Raw genomic sequence first — 11941 nt, 5'->3', positions numbered from 1 at the left:
TCCATTCAGAGTTAAAAAAACAACTACCTAACCTGGATCCCAAAAATGCTATTTACCCATTGCACCAGTTAACTGGGGAATGATACAGGACTCCTTAAAACATATCTCTACCATATGAGGTTAAAAATCCAGGTCCTGCATCTATTTTGTTAAATAGTTCAAATTAAAGTATGAAGACGACAGCTATCAGAAGGCCGAAATAGCTCAGTTGGGAGAGCGTTAGACTGAAGATCTAAAGGTCCCTGGTTCAATCCCGGGTTTCGGCACAGTTGAGAGGTTCCTTGCTTCTAACAAAATAGGTCTTGGAATCAGCTGTAGTACTTTTTCTCTATTCATCAAATTTTTTCCAACTGATCTACAACACAATCAATTTAACATAGACTTTGCTTTATATCCTCCTTCTAAACTTGCTTCCACCTCTCTTACCTTCAGGTTTGACAATGAATATTTCCCATTTCATGCTTTTTTGTAAAGTAAACTCTTGTCTGCATTACCTTCCACTTCCCCTTGAACACAGATGTCAGTAGTCAGATGACATTGCTTACCTACTCATGCCAAATATATCTGGGTAATATAGTGCTAGTCCATTCAGAGTTAAAAAAACAACTACCTAACCTGGATCCCAAAAATGCTATTTACCCATTGCACCAGTTAATTGCGGAATGATACAGGACTCCTTAAAACATATCTCACCATATGAGGTTAAAAATCCAGGTCCTGCATCTCTTTTGTTAAATGGTTTAAATTAAAGTATGAAGACCACAGCTATAAGCAGGCCGAAATAGCTCAGTTGGGAGAGCGATAGACTGAAGATCTAAAGGTCCCTGGTTCAATCCCGGGTTTCGGCACAGTTGAGAGGTTCCTTGCTTCTAACAAATTAGGTCTTGGAATCAGCTGTAGTACTTTTTTCTCTATCAACATTTTTATCAACTGATCTACAAAATGATCAATTCAACATAGACTTTGCTTTCTGTCCTCCTTTTAAACTTTCTTCCACCTATCTTGCCTTCAGGTTTGACTATGAATGTTTTCCATTTCGTCCTTTTTTGTAAAGTAAACTCTTGTCTGCATCACATTCCACTTCCCCTTGAACACAGATGTCAGTAGTCAGATGACATTGCTTACCTACTCATGCCAAATATATCTGGGTAATATAGTGCTAGTCCATTCAGAGTTAAAAAAACAACTACCTAACCTGGATCCCAAAAATGCTATTTACCCATTGCACCAGTTAACTGGGGAATGATACAGGACTCCTTAAAACATATCTCTACCATATGAGGTTAAAAATCCAGGTCCTGCATCTATTTTGTTAAATGGTTCAAATTAAAGTATGAAGACCCCAGCTATCAGAAGGCCGAAATAGCTCAGTTGGGAGAGCGTTAGACTGAAGATCTAAAGGTCCCTGGTTCAATCCTGGGTTTCGGCACAGTTGAGAGGTTCCTTGCTTCTAACAAAATAGGTCTTGGAATCAGCTGTAGTACTTTTTCTCTATTAACATTTTTATCAACTGATCTACAAAATGATCAATTCAACATAGACTTTGCTTCCTGTCCTCCTTTTAAACTTTCTTCCACCTATCTTGCCTTCCGGTTTGACTATGAATGTTTTCCATTTCGTCCTTTTTTGTAAAGTAAACTCTTGTCTGCATCACATTCCACTTCCCCTTGAACACAGATGTCAGTAGTCAGATGACATTGCTTACCTACTCATGCCAAATATATCTGGGTAATATAGTGCTAGTCCATTCAGAGTTAAAAAAACAACTACCTAACCTGGATCCCAAAAATGCTATTTACCCATTGCACCAGTTAACTGGGGAATGATACAGGACTCCTTAAAACATATCTCTACCATATGAGGTTAAAAATCCAGGTCCTGCATCTATTTTGTTAAATGGTTCAAATTAAAGTATGAAGACCCCAGCTATCAGAAGGCCGAAATAGCTCAGTTGGGAGAGCGTTAGACTGAAGATCTAAAGGTCCCTGGTTCAATCCCGGGTTTCGGCACAGTTGAGACGTTCCTTGCTTCAAACAAAATAGGTCTTGGAATCAGCTGTAGTACTTTTTCTCTATTCATCAAATTTTTTCCAACTGATCTACAACACAATCAATTTAACATAGACTTTGCTTTATGTCCTCCTTCTAAACTTGCTTCCACCTCTCTTACCTTCAGGTTTGACAATGAATATTTCCCATTTCATGCTTTTTTGTAAAGTAAACTCTTGTCTGCATTACCTTCCACTTCCCCTTGAACACAGATGTCAGTAGTCAGATGACATTGCTTACCTACTCATGCCAAATATATCTGGATTATATAGTGCTAGTCCATTCAGAGTTAAAAAAACAACTACCTAACCTGGATCCAAAAAATGCTATTTACCCATTGTACCAGTTAATTGTGGAATGATACAGGTCTCCTTAAAACATATCTCTACCATATGAGGTTAAAAATACAGGTCCTGCATCTATTTTGTTAAATGGTTTAAATTAAAGTATGAAGACCACAGCTATAAGCAGGCCGAAATAGCTCAGTTGGGAGAGCGTTAGACTGAAGATCTAAAGGTCCCTGGTTCAATCCCGGGTTTCGGCACAGTTGAGAGGTTCCTTGCTTCTAACAAAATAGGTCTTGGAATCAGCTGTAGTACTTTTTCTCTATTCATCAAATTTTTTCCAACTGATCTACAACACAATCAATTTAACATAGACTTTGCTTTATGTCCTCCTTCTAAACTTGCTTCCGCCTCTCTTACCTTCAGGTTTGACAATGAAAATTTCCCATTTCATGCTTTTTTGTAAAGTAAACTCTTGTCTGCATTACCTTCCACCTCCCCTTGAATACAGATGTCAGTAGTCAGATGACATTGCTTACCTACTCATGCCAAATATATCTGGGTAATATAGTGCTAGTCCATTCAGAGTTAAAAAAACAACTACCTAACCTGGATCCCAAAACTGCTATTTGCCCATTGCACCAGTTAATTGCGGAATGATACAGGACTCCTTAAAACATATCTCTACCATATGAGGTTAAAAATCCAGGTCCTGCATCTATTTTGTTAAATGGTTTAAATTAAAGTATGAAGACCACATCTATAAGCAGGCTGCAATAGCTCAGTTGGGAGAGTGTTAGACTGAAGATCTAAAGGTCCCTGGTTCCATCCCGGGTTTCAGCACAGTTGAGAGGTTCCTTGCTTCTAACAAAATAGGTCTTGGAATCAGCTGTAGTACTTTTTCTCTATTCATCAAATTTTTTCCAACTGATCTACAACACAATCAATTCAACATAGACTTTGCTTTATGTCCTCCTTCTAAACTTGCTTCCACCTCTCTTAACTTCAGGTTTGACAATGAATATTTCCCATTTCATGCTTTTTTGTAAAGTAAACTCTTGTCTGCATTACCTTCCACTTCCCCTTGAACACAGATGTCAGTAGTCAGATGACATTGCTTGACTACTCATGCCAAATATATCTGGGTAATATAGTGCTAGTCCATTCAGAGTTAAAAAAACAACTACCTAACCTGGATCCAAAAAATGCTATTTACCCATTGCACCAGTTAATTGCGGAATGATACAAGACTCCTTAAAACATATCTCTACCATATGAGGTTAAAAATCCAGGTCCTGCATCTATTTTGTTAAATGGTTTAAATTAAGGTATGAAGACCACAGCTGTAAGCAGGCCGAAATAGCTCAGTTGGGAGAGCGTTAGACTGAAGATCTAAAGGTCCCTGGTTCAATCCCAGGTTTCGGCACAGTTGAGAGGTTCCTTGCTTCTAACAAAATATGTCTTGGAATCAGCTGTAGTACTTTTTCTCTATTCATTAAATTTTTGCAACTGATCTACAACACAATCAATTTAACATAGACTTTGCTTTATGTCCTCCTTCTAAACTTGCTTCCACCTCTCTTACCTTCAGGTTTGACAATGAATATTTCCCATTTCATGCTTTTTTGTAAAGTAAACTCTTGTCTGCATTACCTTCCACTTCCCCTTGAACACAGATGTCAGTAGTCAGATGACATTGCTTACCTACTCATGCCAAATATATCTGGGTAATATAGTGCTAGTCCATTCAGAGTTAAAAAAACAACTACCTAACCTGGATCCCAAAAATGCTATTTGCCCATTGCACCAGTTAATTGCGGAATGATACAGGACTCCTTAAAACATATCTCTACCATATGAGGTTAAAAATCCAGGTCCTGCATCTATTTTGTTAAATGATTTAAATTAAAGTATGAAGACCACAGCTATATGCAGGCCGCAATAGCTCAGTTGGGAGAGCGTTAGACTGTAGATCTAAAGGTCCCTGGTTCAATCCCGGGTTTCGGCACAGTTGAGAGGTTCCTTGCTTCTAACAAAATAGGTCTTGGAATCAGCTGTAGTACTTTTTTCTCTATCAACATTTTTATCAACTGATCTACAAAATGATCAATTCAACATGGACTTTGCTTTCTGTCCTCCTTTTAAACTTTCTTCCACCTATCTTGCCTTCAGGTTTCACAATGAATGTTTCCCATTTCGTACTTTTTTGTAAAGTAAACTCTTGTCTGCATCACATTCCACTTCCCCTTGAACACAGATGTCAGTAGTCAGATGACATTGCTTAACTACTCATGCCAAATATATCTAGGTAATATAGTGCTAGTCCATTCAGAGTTAAAAAAACAACTACCTAACCTGGATCCCAAAAATGCTATTTACCCATTGCACCAGTTAACTGGGGAATGATACAGGACTCCTTAAAACATATCTCTACCATATGAGGTTAAAAATCCAGGTCCTGCATCTATTTTGTTAAATGGTTTAAATTAAAGTATGAAGACCACAGCTATAAGCAGGCCGAAATAGCTCATTTGGGAGAGCGTTAGACTGAAGATCTAAAGGTCCCTGGTTCAATCCCGGGTTTCGGCACAGTTGAGAGGTTCCTTGCTTCTAAAAAAATAGGTCTTGGAATCAGCTGTAGTACTTTTTCTCTATTCATCAAATTTTTTCCAACTGATCTACAACACAATCAATTTAACATAGACTTTGCTTTATGTCCTCCTTCTAAACTTGCTTCCACCTCTCTTACCTTCAGGTTTGACAATGAATATTTCCCATTTCATGCTTTTTTGTAAAGTAAACTCTTGTCTGCATTACCTTCCACCTCCCCTTGAATACAGATGTCAGTAGTCAGATGACATTGCTTACCTACTCATGCCAAATATATCTGGGTAATATAGTGCTAGTCCATTCAGAGTTAAAAAAACAACTACCTAACCTGGATCCCAAAACTGCAATTTGCCCATTGCACCAGTTAATTGCGGAATGATACAGGACTCCTTAAAACATATCTCTACCATATGAGGTTAAAAATCCAGGTCCTGCATCTATTTTGTTAAATGGTTTAAATTAGAGTATGAAGACCACAGCTATAAGCTGGCCGCTATAGCTCAGTTGGGACAGCGTTAGACTCTAGATCTAAAGGTCCCTGGTTCCATCCCGGGTTTCGGCACAGTTGAGAGGTTCCTTGCTTCTAACAAAATAGGTCTTGGAATCAGCTGTAGTACTTTTTTCTCTATCAACATTTTTATCAACTGATCTACAAAATGATCAATTCAACATAGACTTTGCTTTCTGTCCTCCTTTTAAACTTTCTTCGACCTATCTTGCCTTCAGGTTTGACAATGAATGTTTCCCATTTCGTCCTTTTTTGTAAAGTAAACTCTTGTCTGCATCACATTCCACTTCCCCTTGAACACAGATGTCAGTAGTCAGATGACATTGCTTACCTACTCATGCCAAATATATCTAGGTAATATAGTGCTAGTCCATTCAGAGTTAAAAAAACAACTACCTAACCTGGATCCCAAAAATGCTATTTACCCATTGCACTAGTTAACTGGGGAATGATACAGGACTCCTTAAAACATATCTCTACCATATGAGGTTAAAAATCCAGGTCCTGCATCTATTTTGTTAAATGGTTTAAATTAAAGTATGAAGACCACAGCTATAAGCAGGCCCAAATAGCTCAGTTGGGAGAGCGTTAGACTGAAGATCTAAAGGTCCCTGGTTCAATCCCGGGTTTCGGCACAGTTGAGAGGTTCCTTGCTTCTAACAAAGCAGGTCTTGGAATCAGCTGTAGTACTTTTTCTCTATTCATCAAATTTTTTCCAACTGATCTACAACACAATCAATTTAACATAGACTTTGCTTTATGTCCTCCTTCTAAACTTGCTTCCACCTCTCTTACCTTCAGGTTTGACAATGAATATTTCCCATTTCATGCTTTTTTGTAAAGTAAACTCTTGTCTGCATTACCTTCCACCTCCCCTTGAATACAGATGTCAGTAGTCAGATGACATTGCTTACCTACTCATGCCAAATATATCTGGGTAATATAGTGCTAGTCCATTCAGAGTTAAAAAAAATAACTACCTAACCTGGATCCCAAAACTGCTATTTGCCCATTGCACCATTAATTGCGGAATGATACAGGACTCCTTAAAACATATCTCTACCATATGAGGTTAAAAATCCAGGTCCTGCATCTATTTTGTTAAATGTTTTAAATTAAAGTATGAAGACCACAGCTATAAGCAGGCCGCAATAGCTCAGTTGGGAGAGCGTTAGACTGAAGATCTAAAGGTCCCTGGTTCAATCCCGGGTTTCGGCACAGTTGAGAGGTTCCTTGCTTCTAACAAAATAGGTCTTGGAATAAGCTGTAGTACTTTTTCTCTATTAACATTTTTATCAACTGATCTACAAAATGATCAATTCAACATAGACTTTGCTTTCTGTCCTCCTTTTAAACTTTCTTCCACCTATCTTGCCTTCCGGTTTGACTATGAATGTTTTCCATTTCGTCCTTTTTTGTAAAGTAAACTCTTGTCTGCATCACATTCCACTTCCCCTTGAACACAGATGTCAGTAGTCAGATGCCATTGCTTACCTACTCATGCCAAATATATCTGGGTAATATAGTGCTAGTCCATTCAGAGTTAAAAAAACAACTACCTAACCTGGATCCCAAAAATGCTATTTACCCATTGCACCAGTTAACTGGGGAATGATACAGGACTCCTTAAAACATATCTCTACCATATGAGGTTAAAAATCCAGGTCCTGCATCTATTTTGTTAAATGGTTCAAATTAAAGTATGAAGACCCCAGCTATCAGAAGGCCGAAATAGCTCAGTTGGGAGAGCGTTAGACTGAAGATCTAAAGGTCCCTGGTTCAATCCCGGGTTTCGGCACAGTTGAGACGTTCGTTGCTTCTAACAAAATAGGTCTTGGAATCAGCTGTAGTACTTTTTCTCTATTCATCAAATTTTTTCCAACTGATCTACAACACAATCAATTTAACATAGACTTTGCTTTATGTCCTCCTTCTAAACTTGCTTCCACCTCTCTTACCTTCAGGTTTGACAATGAATATTTCCCATTTCATGCTTTTTTGTAAAGTAAACTCTTGTCTGCATTACCTTCCACTTCCCCTTGAACACAGATGTCAGTAGTCAGATGACATTGCTTACCTACTCATGCCAAATATATCTGGATAATATAGTGCTAGTCCATTCAGAGTTAAAAAAACAACTACCTAACCTGGATCCAAAAAATGCTATTTACCCATTGTACCAGTTAATTGTGGAATGATACAGGTCTCCTTAAAACATATCTCTACCATATGAGGTTAAAAATACAGGTCCTGCATCTATTTTGTTAAATGGTTTAAATTAAAGTATGAAGACCACAGCTATAAGCAGGCCGAAATAGCTCAGTTGGGAGAGCGTTAGACTGAAGATCTAAAGGTCCCTGGTTCAATCCCGGGTTTCGGCACAGTTGAGAGGTTCCTTGCTTCTAACAAAGTAGGTCTTGGAATCAGCTGTAGTACTTTTTCTCTATTCATCAAATTTTTTCCAACTGATCTACAACACTATCAATTTAACATAGACTTTGCTTTATGTCCTCCTTCTAAACTTGCTTCCACCTCTCTTACCTTCAGGTTTGACAATGAATATTTCCCATTTCATGCTTTTTTGTAAAGTAAACTCTTGTCTGCATTACCTTCCACCTCCCCTTGAATACAGATGTCAGTAGTCAGATGACATTGCTTACCTACTCATGCCAAATATATCTGGGTAATATAGTGCTAGTCCATTCAGAGTTAAAAAAACAACTACCTAACCTGGATCCCAAAACTGCTATTTGCCCATTGCACCAGTTAATTGCGGAATGATACAGGACTCCTTAAAACATATCTCTACCATATGAGGTTAAAAATCCAGGTCCTGCATCTATTTTGTTAAATGGTTCAAATTAAAGTATGAAGACCACAGCTATCAGAATGCTGAAATAGCTCAGTTGGGAGAGCGTTAGACTGAAGATCTAAAGGTCCCTGGTTCAATCCCGGGTTTCGGCACAGTTGAGAGGTTCCTTGCTTCTAACAAAATAGGTCTTGTTATCAGCTGTAGTACTTTTTCTCTATTCATCAAATTGTTTCCAACTGATCTACAACACAATCAATTTAACATAGACTTTGCTTCATGTCCTCCTTCTAAACTTGCTTCCACCTCTCTTAACTTCAGGTTTGACAATGAATATTTCCCATTTCATGCTTTTTTGTAAAGTAAACTCTTGTCTGCATTACCTTCCACTTCCCCTTGAACACAGATGTCAGTAGTCAGATGACATTGCTTGACTACTCATGCCAAATATATCTGGGTAATATAGTGCTAGTCCATTCAGAGTTAAAAAAACAACTACCTAACCTGGATCCAAAAAATGCTATTTACCCATTGCACCAGTTAATTGCGGAATGATACAAGACTCCTTAAAACATATCTCTACCATATGAGGTCAAAAATCCAGGTCCTGCATCTATTTTGTTAAATGGTTTAAATTAAAGTATGAAGACCACAGCTGTAAGCAGGCCGAAATAGCTCAGTTGGGAGAGCGTTAGACTGAAGATCTAAAGGTCCCTGGTTCAATCCCAGGTTTCGGCACAGTTGAGAGGTTCCTTGCCTCTAACAAAATCTGTCTTGGAATCAGCTGTAGTATTTTTTCTCTATTCATCAAATTTTTTGCAACTGATCTACAACACAATCAATTTAACATAGACTTTGCTTTATGTCCTCCTTCTAAACTTGCTTCCACCTCTCTTACCTTCAGGTTTGACAATGAATATTTCCCATTTCATGCTTTTTTGTAAAGTAAACTCTTGTCTGCATTACCTTCCACTTCCCCTTGAACACAGATGTCAGTAGTCAGATGACATTGCTTACCTACTCATGCCAAATATATCTGGGTAATATAGTGCTAGCCCATTCAGAGTTAAAAAAACAACTACCTAACCTGGATCCCAAAAATGCTATTTGCCCATTGCACCAGTTAATTGCGGAATGATACAGGACTCCTTAAAACATATCTCTACCATATGAGGTTAAAAATCCAGGTCCTGCATCTATTTTGTTAAATGGTTTAAATTAGAGTATGAAGACCACAGCTATACGCAGGCTGCTATAGCTCAGTTGGGACAGCGTTAGACTCTAGATCTAAAGGTCCCTGGTTCCATCCCGGGTTTCGGCACAGTTGAGAGGTTCCTTGCTTCTAACAAAATAGGTCTTGGAATCAGCTGTAGTACTTTTTTCTCTATCAACATTTTTATCAACTGATGTACAAAATGATCAATTTAACATAGACTTTGCTTTCTGTCCTCCTTTTAAACTTTCTTCGACCTATCTTGCCTTCAGGTTTGACAATGAATGTTTCCCATTTCGTCCTTTTTTGTAAAGTAAACTCTTGTCTGCATCACATTCCACTTCCCCTTGAACACAGATGTCAGTAGTCAGATGACATTGCTTACCTACTCATGCCAAATATATCTAGGTAATATAGTGCTAGTCCATTCAGAGTTAAAAAAACAACTACCTAACCTGGATCCCAAAAATGCTATTTACCCATTGCACCAGTTAACTGGGGAATGATACAGGACTCCTTAAAACATATCTCTACCATATGAGGTTAAAAATCCAGGTCCTGCATCTATTTTGTTAAATGGTTTAAATTAAAGTATGAAGACCACAGCTATAAGCAGGCCAAAATTGCTCAGCTGGGAGAGCGTTAGACTGAAGATCTAAAGGTCCCTGGTTCAATCCCGGGTTTTGGGCACAGTTGAGAGGTTCCTTGCTTCTAACAAAGTAGGTCTTGGAATCAGCTGTAGTACTTTTTCTCTATTCATCAAATTTTTTCCAACTGATCTACAACACAATCAATTTAACATAGACTTTGCTTTATGTCCTCCTTCTAAACTTGCTTCCACCTCTCTTACCTTCAGGTTTGACAATGAATATTTCCCATTTCATGCTTTTTTGTAAAGTAAACTCTTGTCTGCATTACCTTCCACCTCCCCTTGAATACAGATGTCAGTAGTCAGATGACATTGCTTACCTACTCATGCCAAATATATCTGGGTAATATAGTGCTAGTCCATTCAGAGTTAAAAAAACAACTACCTAACCTGGATCCCAAAACTGCTATTTGCCCATTGCACCAGTTAATTGCGGAATGATACAGGACTCCTTAAAACATATCTCTACCATATGAGGTTAAAAATCCAGGTCCTGCATCTATTTTGTTAAATGTTTTAAATTAAAGTATGAAGACCACAGCTATAAGCAGGCCGCAATAGCTCAGTTGGGAGAGCATTAGACTGAAGATCTAAAGGTCCCTGGTTCAATCCCGGGTTTTGGCACAGTTGAGAGGTTCCTTGCTTCTAACGAAATAGGTCTTGGAATAAGCTGTAGTACTTTTTTCTCTATCAACATTTTTATCAACTGATCTACAAAATGATCAATTCAACATAGACTTTGCTTTCTGTCCTCTTTTTAAACTTTCTTCCACCTATCTTGCCTTCAGGTTTGACAATGAATGTTTCCCATTTCGTCCTTTTTTGTAAAGTAAACTCTTGTCTGCATCACATTCCACTTCCCCTTGAACACAGATGTCAGTAGTCAGATGACATTGCTTACCTACTCATGCCAAATATATCTAGGTAATATAGTGCTAGTCCATTCAGAGTTAAAAAAACAACTACCTAACCTGGATCCCAAAAATACTATTTACCCATTGCACCAGTTAACTGGGGAATGGTACAGGACTCCTTAAAACATATCTCTACCATATGAGGTTAAAAATCCAGGTCCTGCATCTATTTTGTTAAATGGTTCAAATTAAAGTATGAAGACCACAGCTATGAGAAGGCCGAAATAGCTCAGTTTGGAGAGCGTTAGACTGAAGATCTAAAGATCCCTGGTTCAATCCCGGGTTTCGGCACAGTTGAGAGGTTCCTTGCTTCTAACAAAATAGGTCTTGGAATCAGCTGTAGAACTTTTTCTCTATTAACATTTTTATCAACTGATCTACAAAATGATCAATTCAACATAGACTTTGCTTTCTGTCCTCCTTTTAAACTTTCTTCCACCTATCTTGCCTTCAGGTTTGACTATGAATGTTTTCCATTTCGTCCTTTTTTGTAAAGTAAACTCTTGTCTGCATCACATTCCACTTCCCCTTGAACACAGATGTCAGTAGTCAGATGACATTGCTTACCTACTCATGCCAAATATATCTGGGTAATATAGTGCTAGTCCATTCAGAGTTAAAAAAAACAACTACCTAACCTGGATCCCAAAAATGCTATTTACCCATTGCACCAGTTAACTGGGGAATGATACAGGACTCCTTAAAACATATCTCTACCATATGAGGTTAAAAATCCAGGTCCTGCATCTATTTTGTTAAATGGTTCAAATTAAAGTATGAAGACCCCAGCTATCAGAAGGCCGAAATAGCTCAGTTGGGAGAGCGTTAGACTGAAGATCTAAAGGTCCCTGGTTCAATCCCGGGTTTCGGCACAGTTGAGAGGTTCCTTGCTTCTAACAAAATAGG

General features: G+C 38.2%; 9 non-coding genes across 9 annotated transcripts; all 9 read left to right on the top strand.

Moving 5' to 3' along the window:
- The first annotated feature begins 193 nt into the window (after window positions 1–193).
- On the top strand, window positions 194–266 carry TRNAF-GAA (transfer RNA phenylalanine (anticodon GAA)). Its single transcript has one exon. It is a non-coding gene; the product is annotated as a tRNA-Phe (tRNA).
- A 1670-nt stretch (window positions 267–1936) lies between these two features.
- Window positions 1937–2009, top strand: TRNAF-GAA (transfer RNA phenylalanine (anticodon GAA)). Its single transcript has one exon. It is a non-coding gene; the product is annotated as a tRNA-Phe (tRNA).
- Window positions 2010–2519: 510 nt separating this feature from the next.
- TRNAF-GAA (transfer RNA phenylalanine (anticodon GAA)) lies at window positions 2520–2592 on the top strand. The gene has a single exon. It is a non-coding gene; the product is annotated as a tRNA-Phe (tRNA).
- A 1093-nt stretch (window positions 2593–3685) lies between these two features.
- TRNAF-GAA (transfer RNA phenylalanine (anticodon GAA)) lies at window positions 3686–3758 on the top strand. Its single transcript has one exon. It is a non-coding gene; the product is annotated as a tRNA-Phe (tRNA).
- A 509-nt stretch (window positions 3759–4267) lies between these two features.
- On the top strand, window positions 4268–4340 carry TRNAY-GUA (transfer RNA tyrosine (anticodon GUA)). The gene has a single exon. It is a non-coding gene; the product is annotated as a tRNA-Tyr (tRNA).
- Window positions 4341–7175: 2835 nt separating this feature from the next.
- Window positions 7176–7248, top strand: TRNAF-GAA (transfer RNA phenylalanine (anticodon GAA)). Its single transcript has one exon. It is a non-coding gene; the product is annotated as a tRNA-Phe (tRNA).
- A 510-nt stretch (window positions 7249–7758) lies between these two features.
- On the top strand, window positions 7759–7831 carry TRNAF-GAA (transfer RNA phenylalanine (anticodon GAA)). The gene has a single exon. It is a non-coding gene; the product is annotated as a tRNA-Phe (tRNA).
- Window positions 7832–8924: 1093 nt separating this feature from the next.
- Window positions 8925–8997, top strand: TRNAF-GAA (transfer RNA phenylalanine (anticodon GAA)). The gene has a single exon. It is a non-coding gene; the product is annotated as a tRNA-Phe (tRNA).
- Window positions 8998–11834: 2837 nt separating this feature from the next.
- TRNAF-GAA (transfer RNA phenylalanine (anticodon GAA)) lies at window positions 11835–11907 on the top strand. The gene has a single exon. It is a non-coding gene; the product is annotated as a tRNA-Phe (tRNA).
- The last annotated feature ends 34 nt before the right edge of the window (window positions 11908–11941 follow it).

Source organism: Lissotriton vulgaris, chromosome 8, assembly GCF_964263255.1.
Source record: "Lissotriton vulgaris chromosome 8, aLisVul1.2, whole genome shotgun sequence".
NCBI lineage: Eukaryota > Metazoa > Chordata > Amphibia > Caudata > Salamandridae > Lissotriton > Lissotriton vulgaris.
The sequence above is the reverse complement of the archived record's forward strand: the minus strand, read 5'-3'. Positions and strand labels throughout refer to the sequence as shown.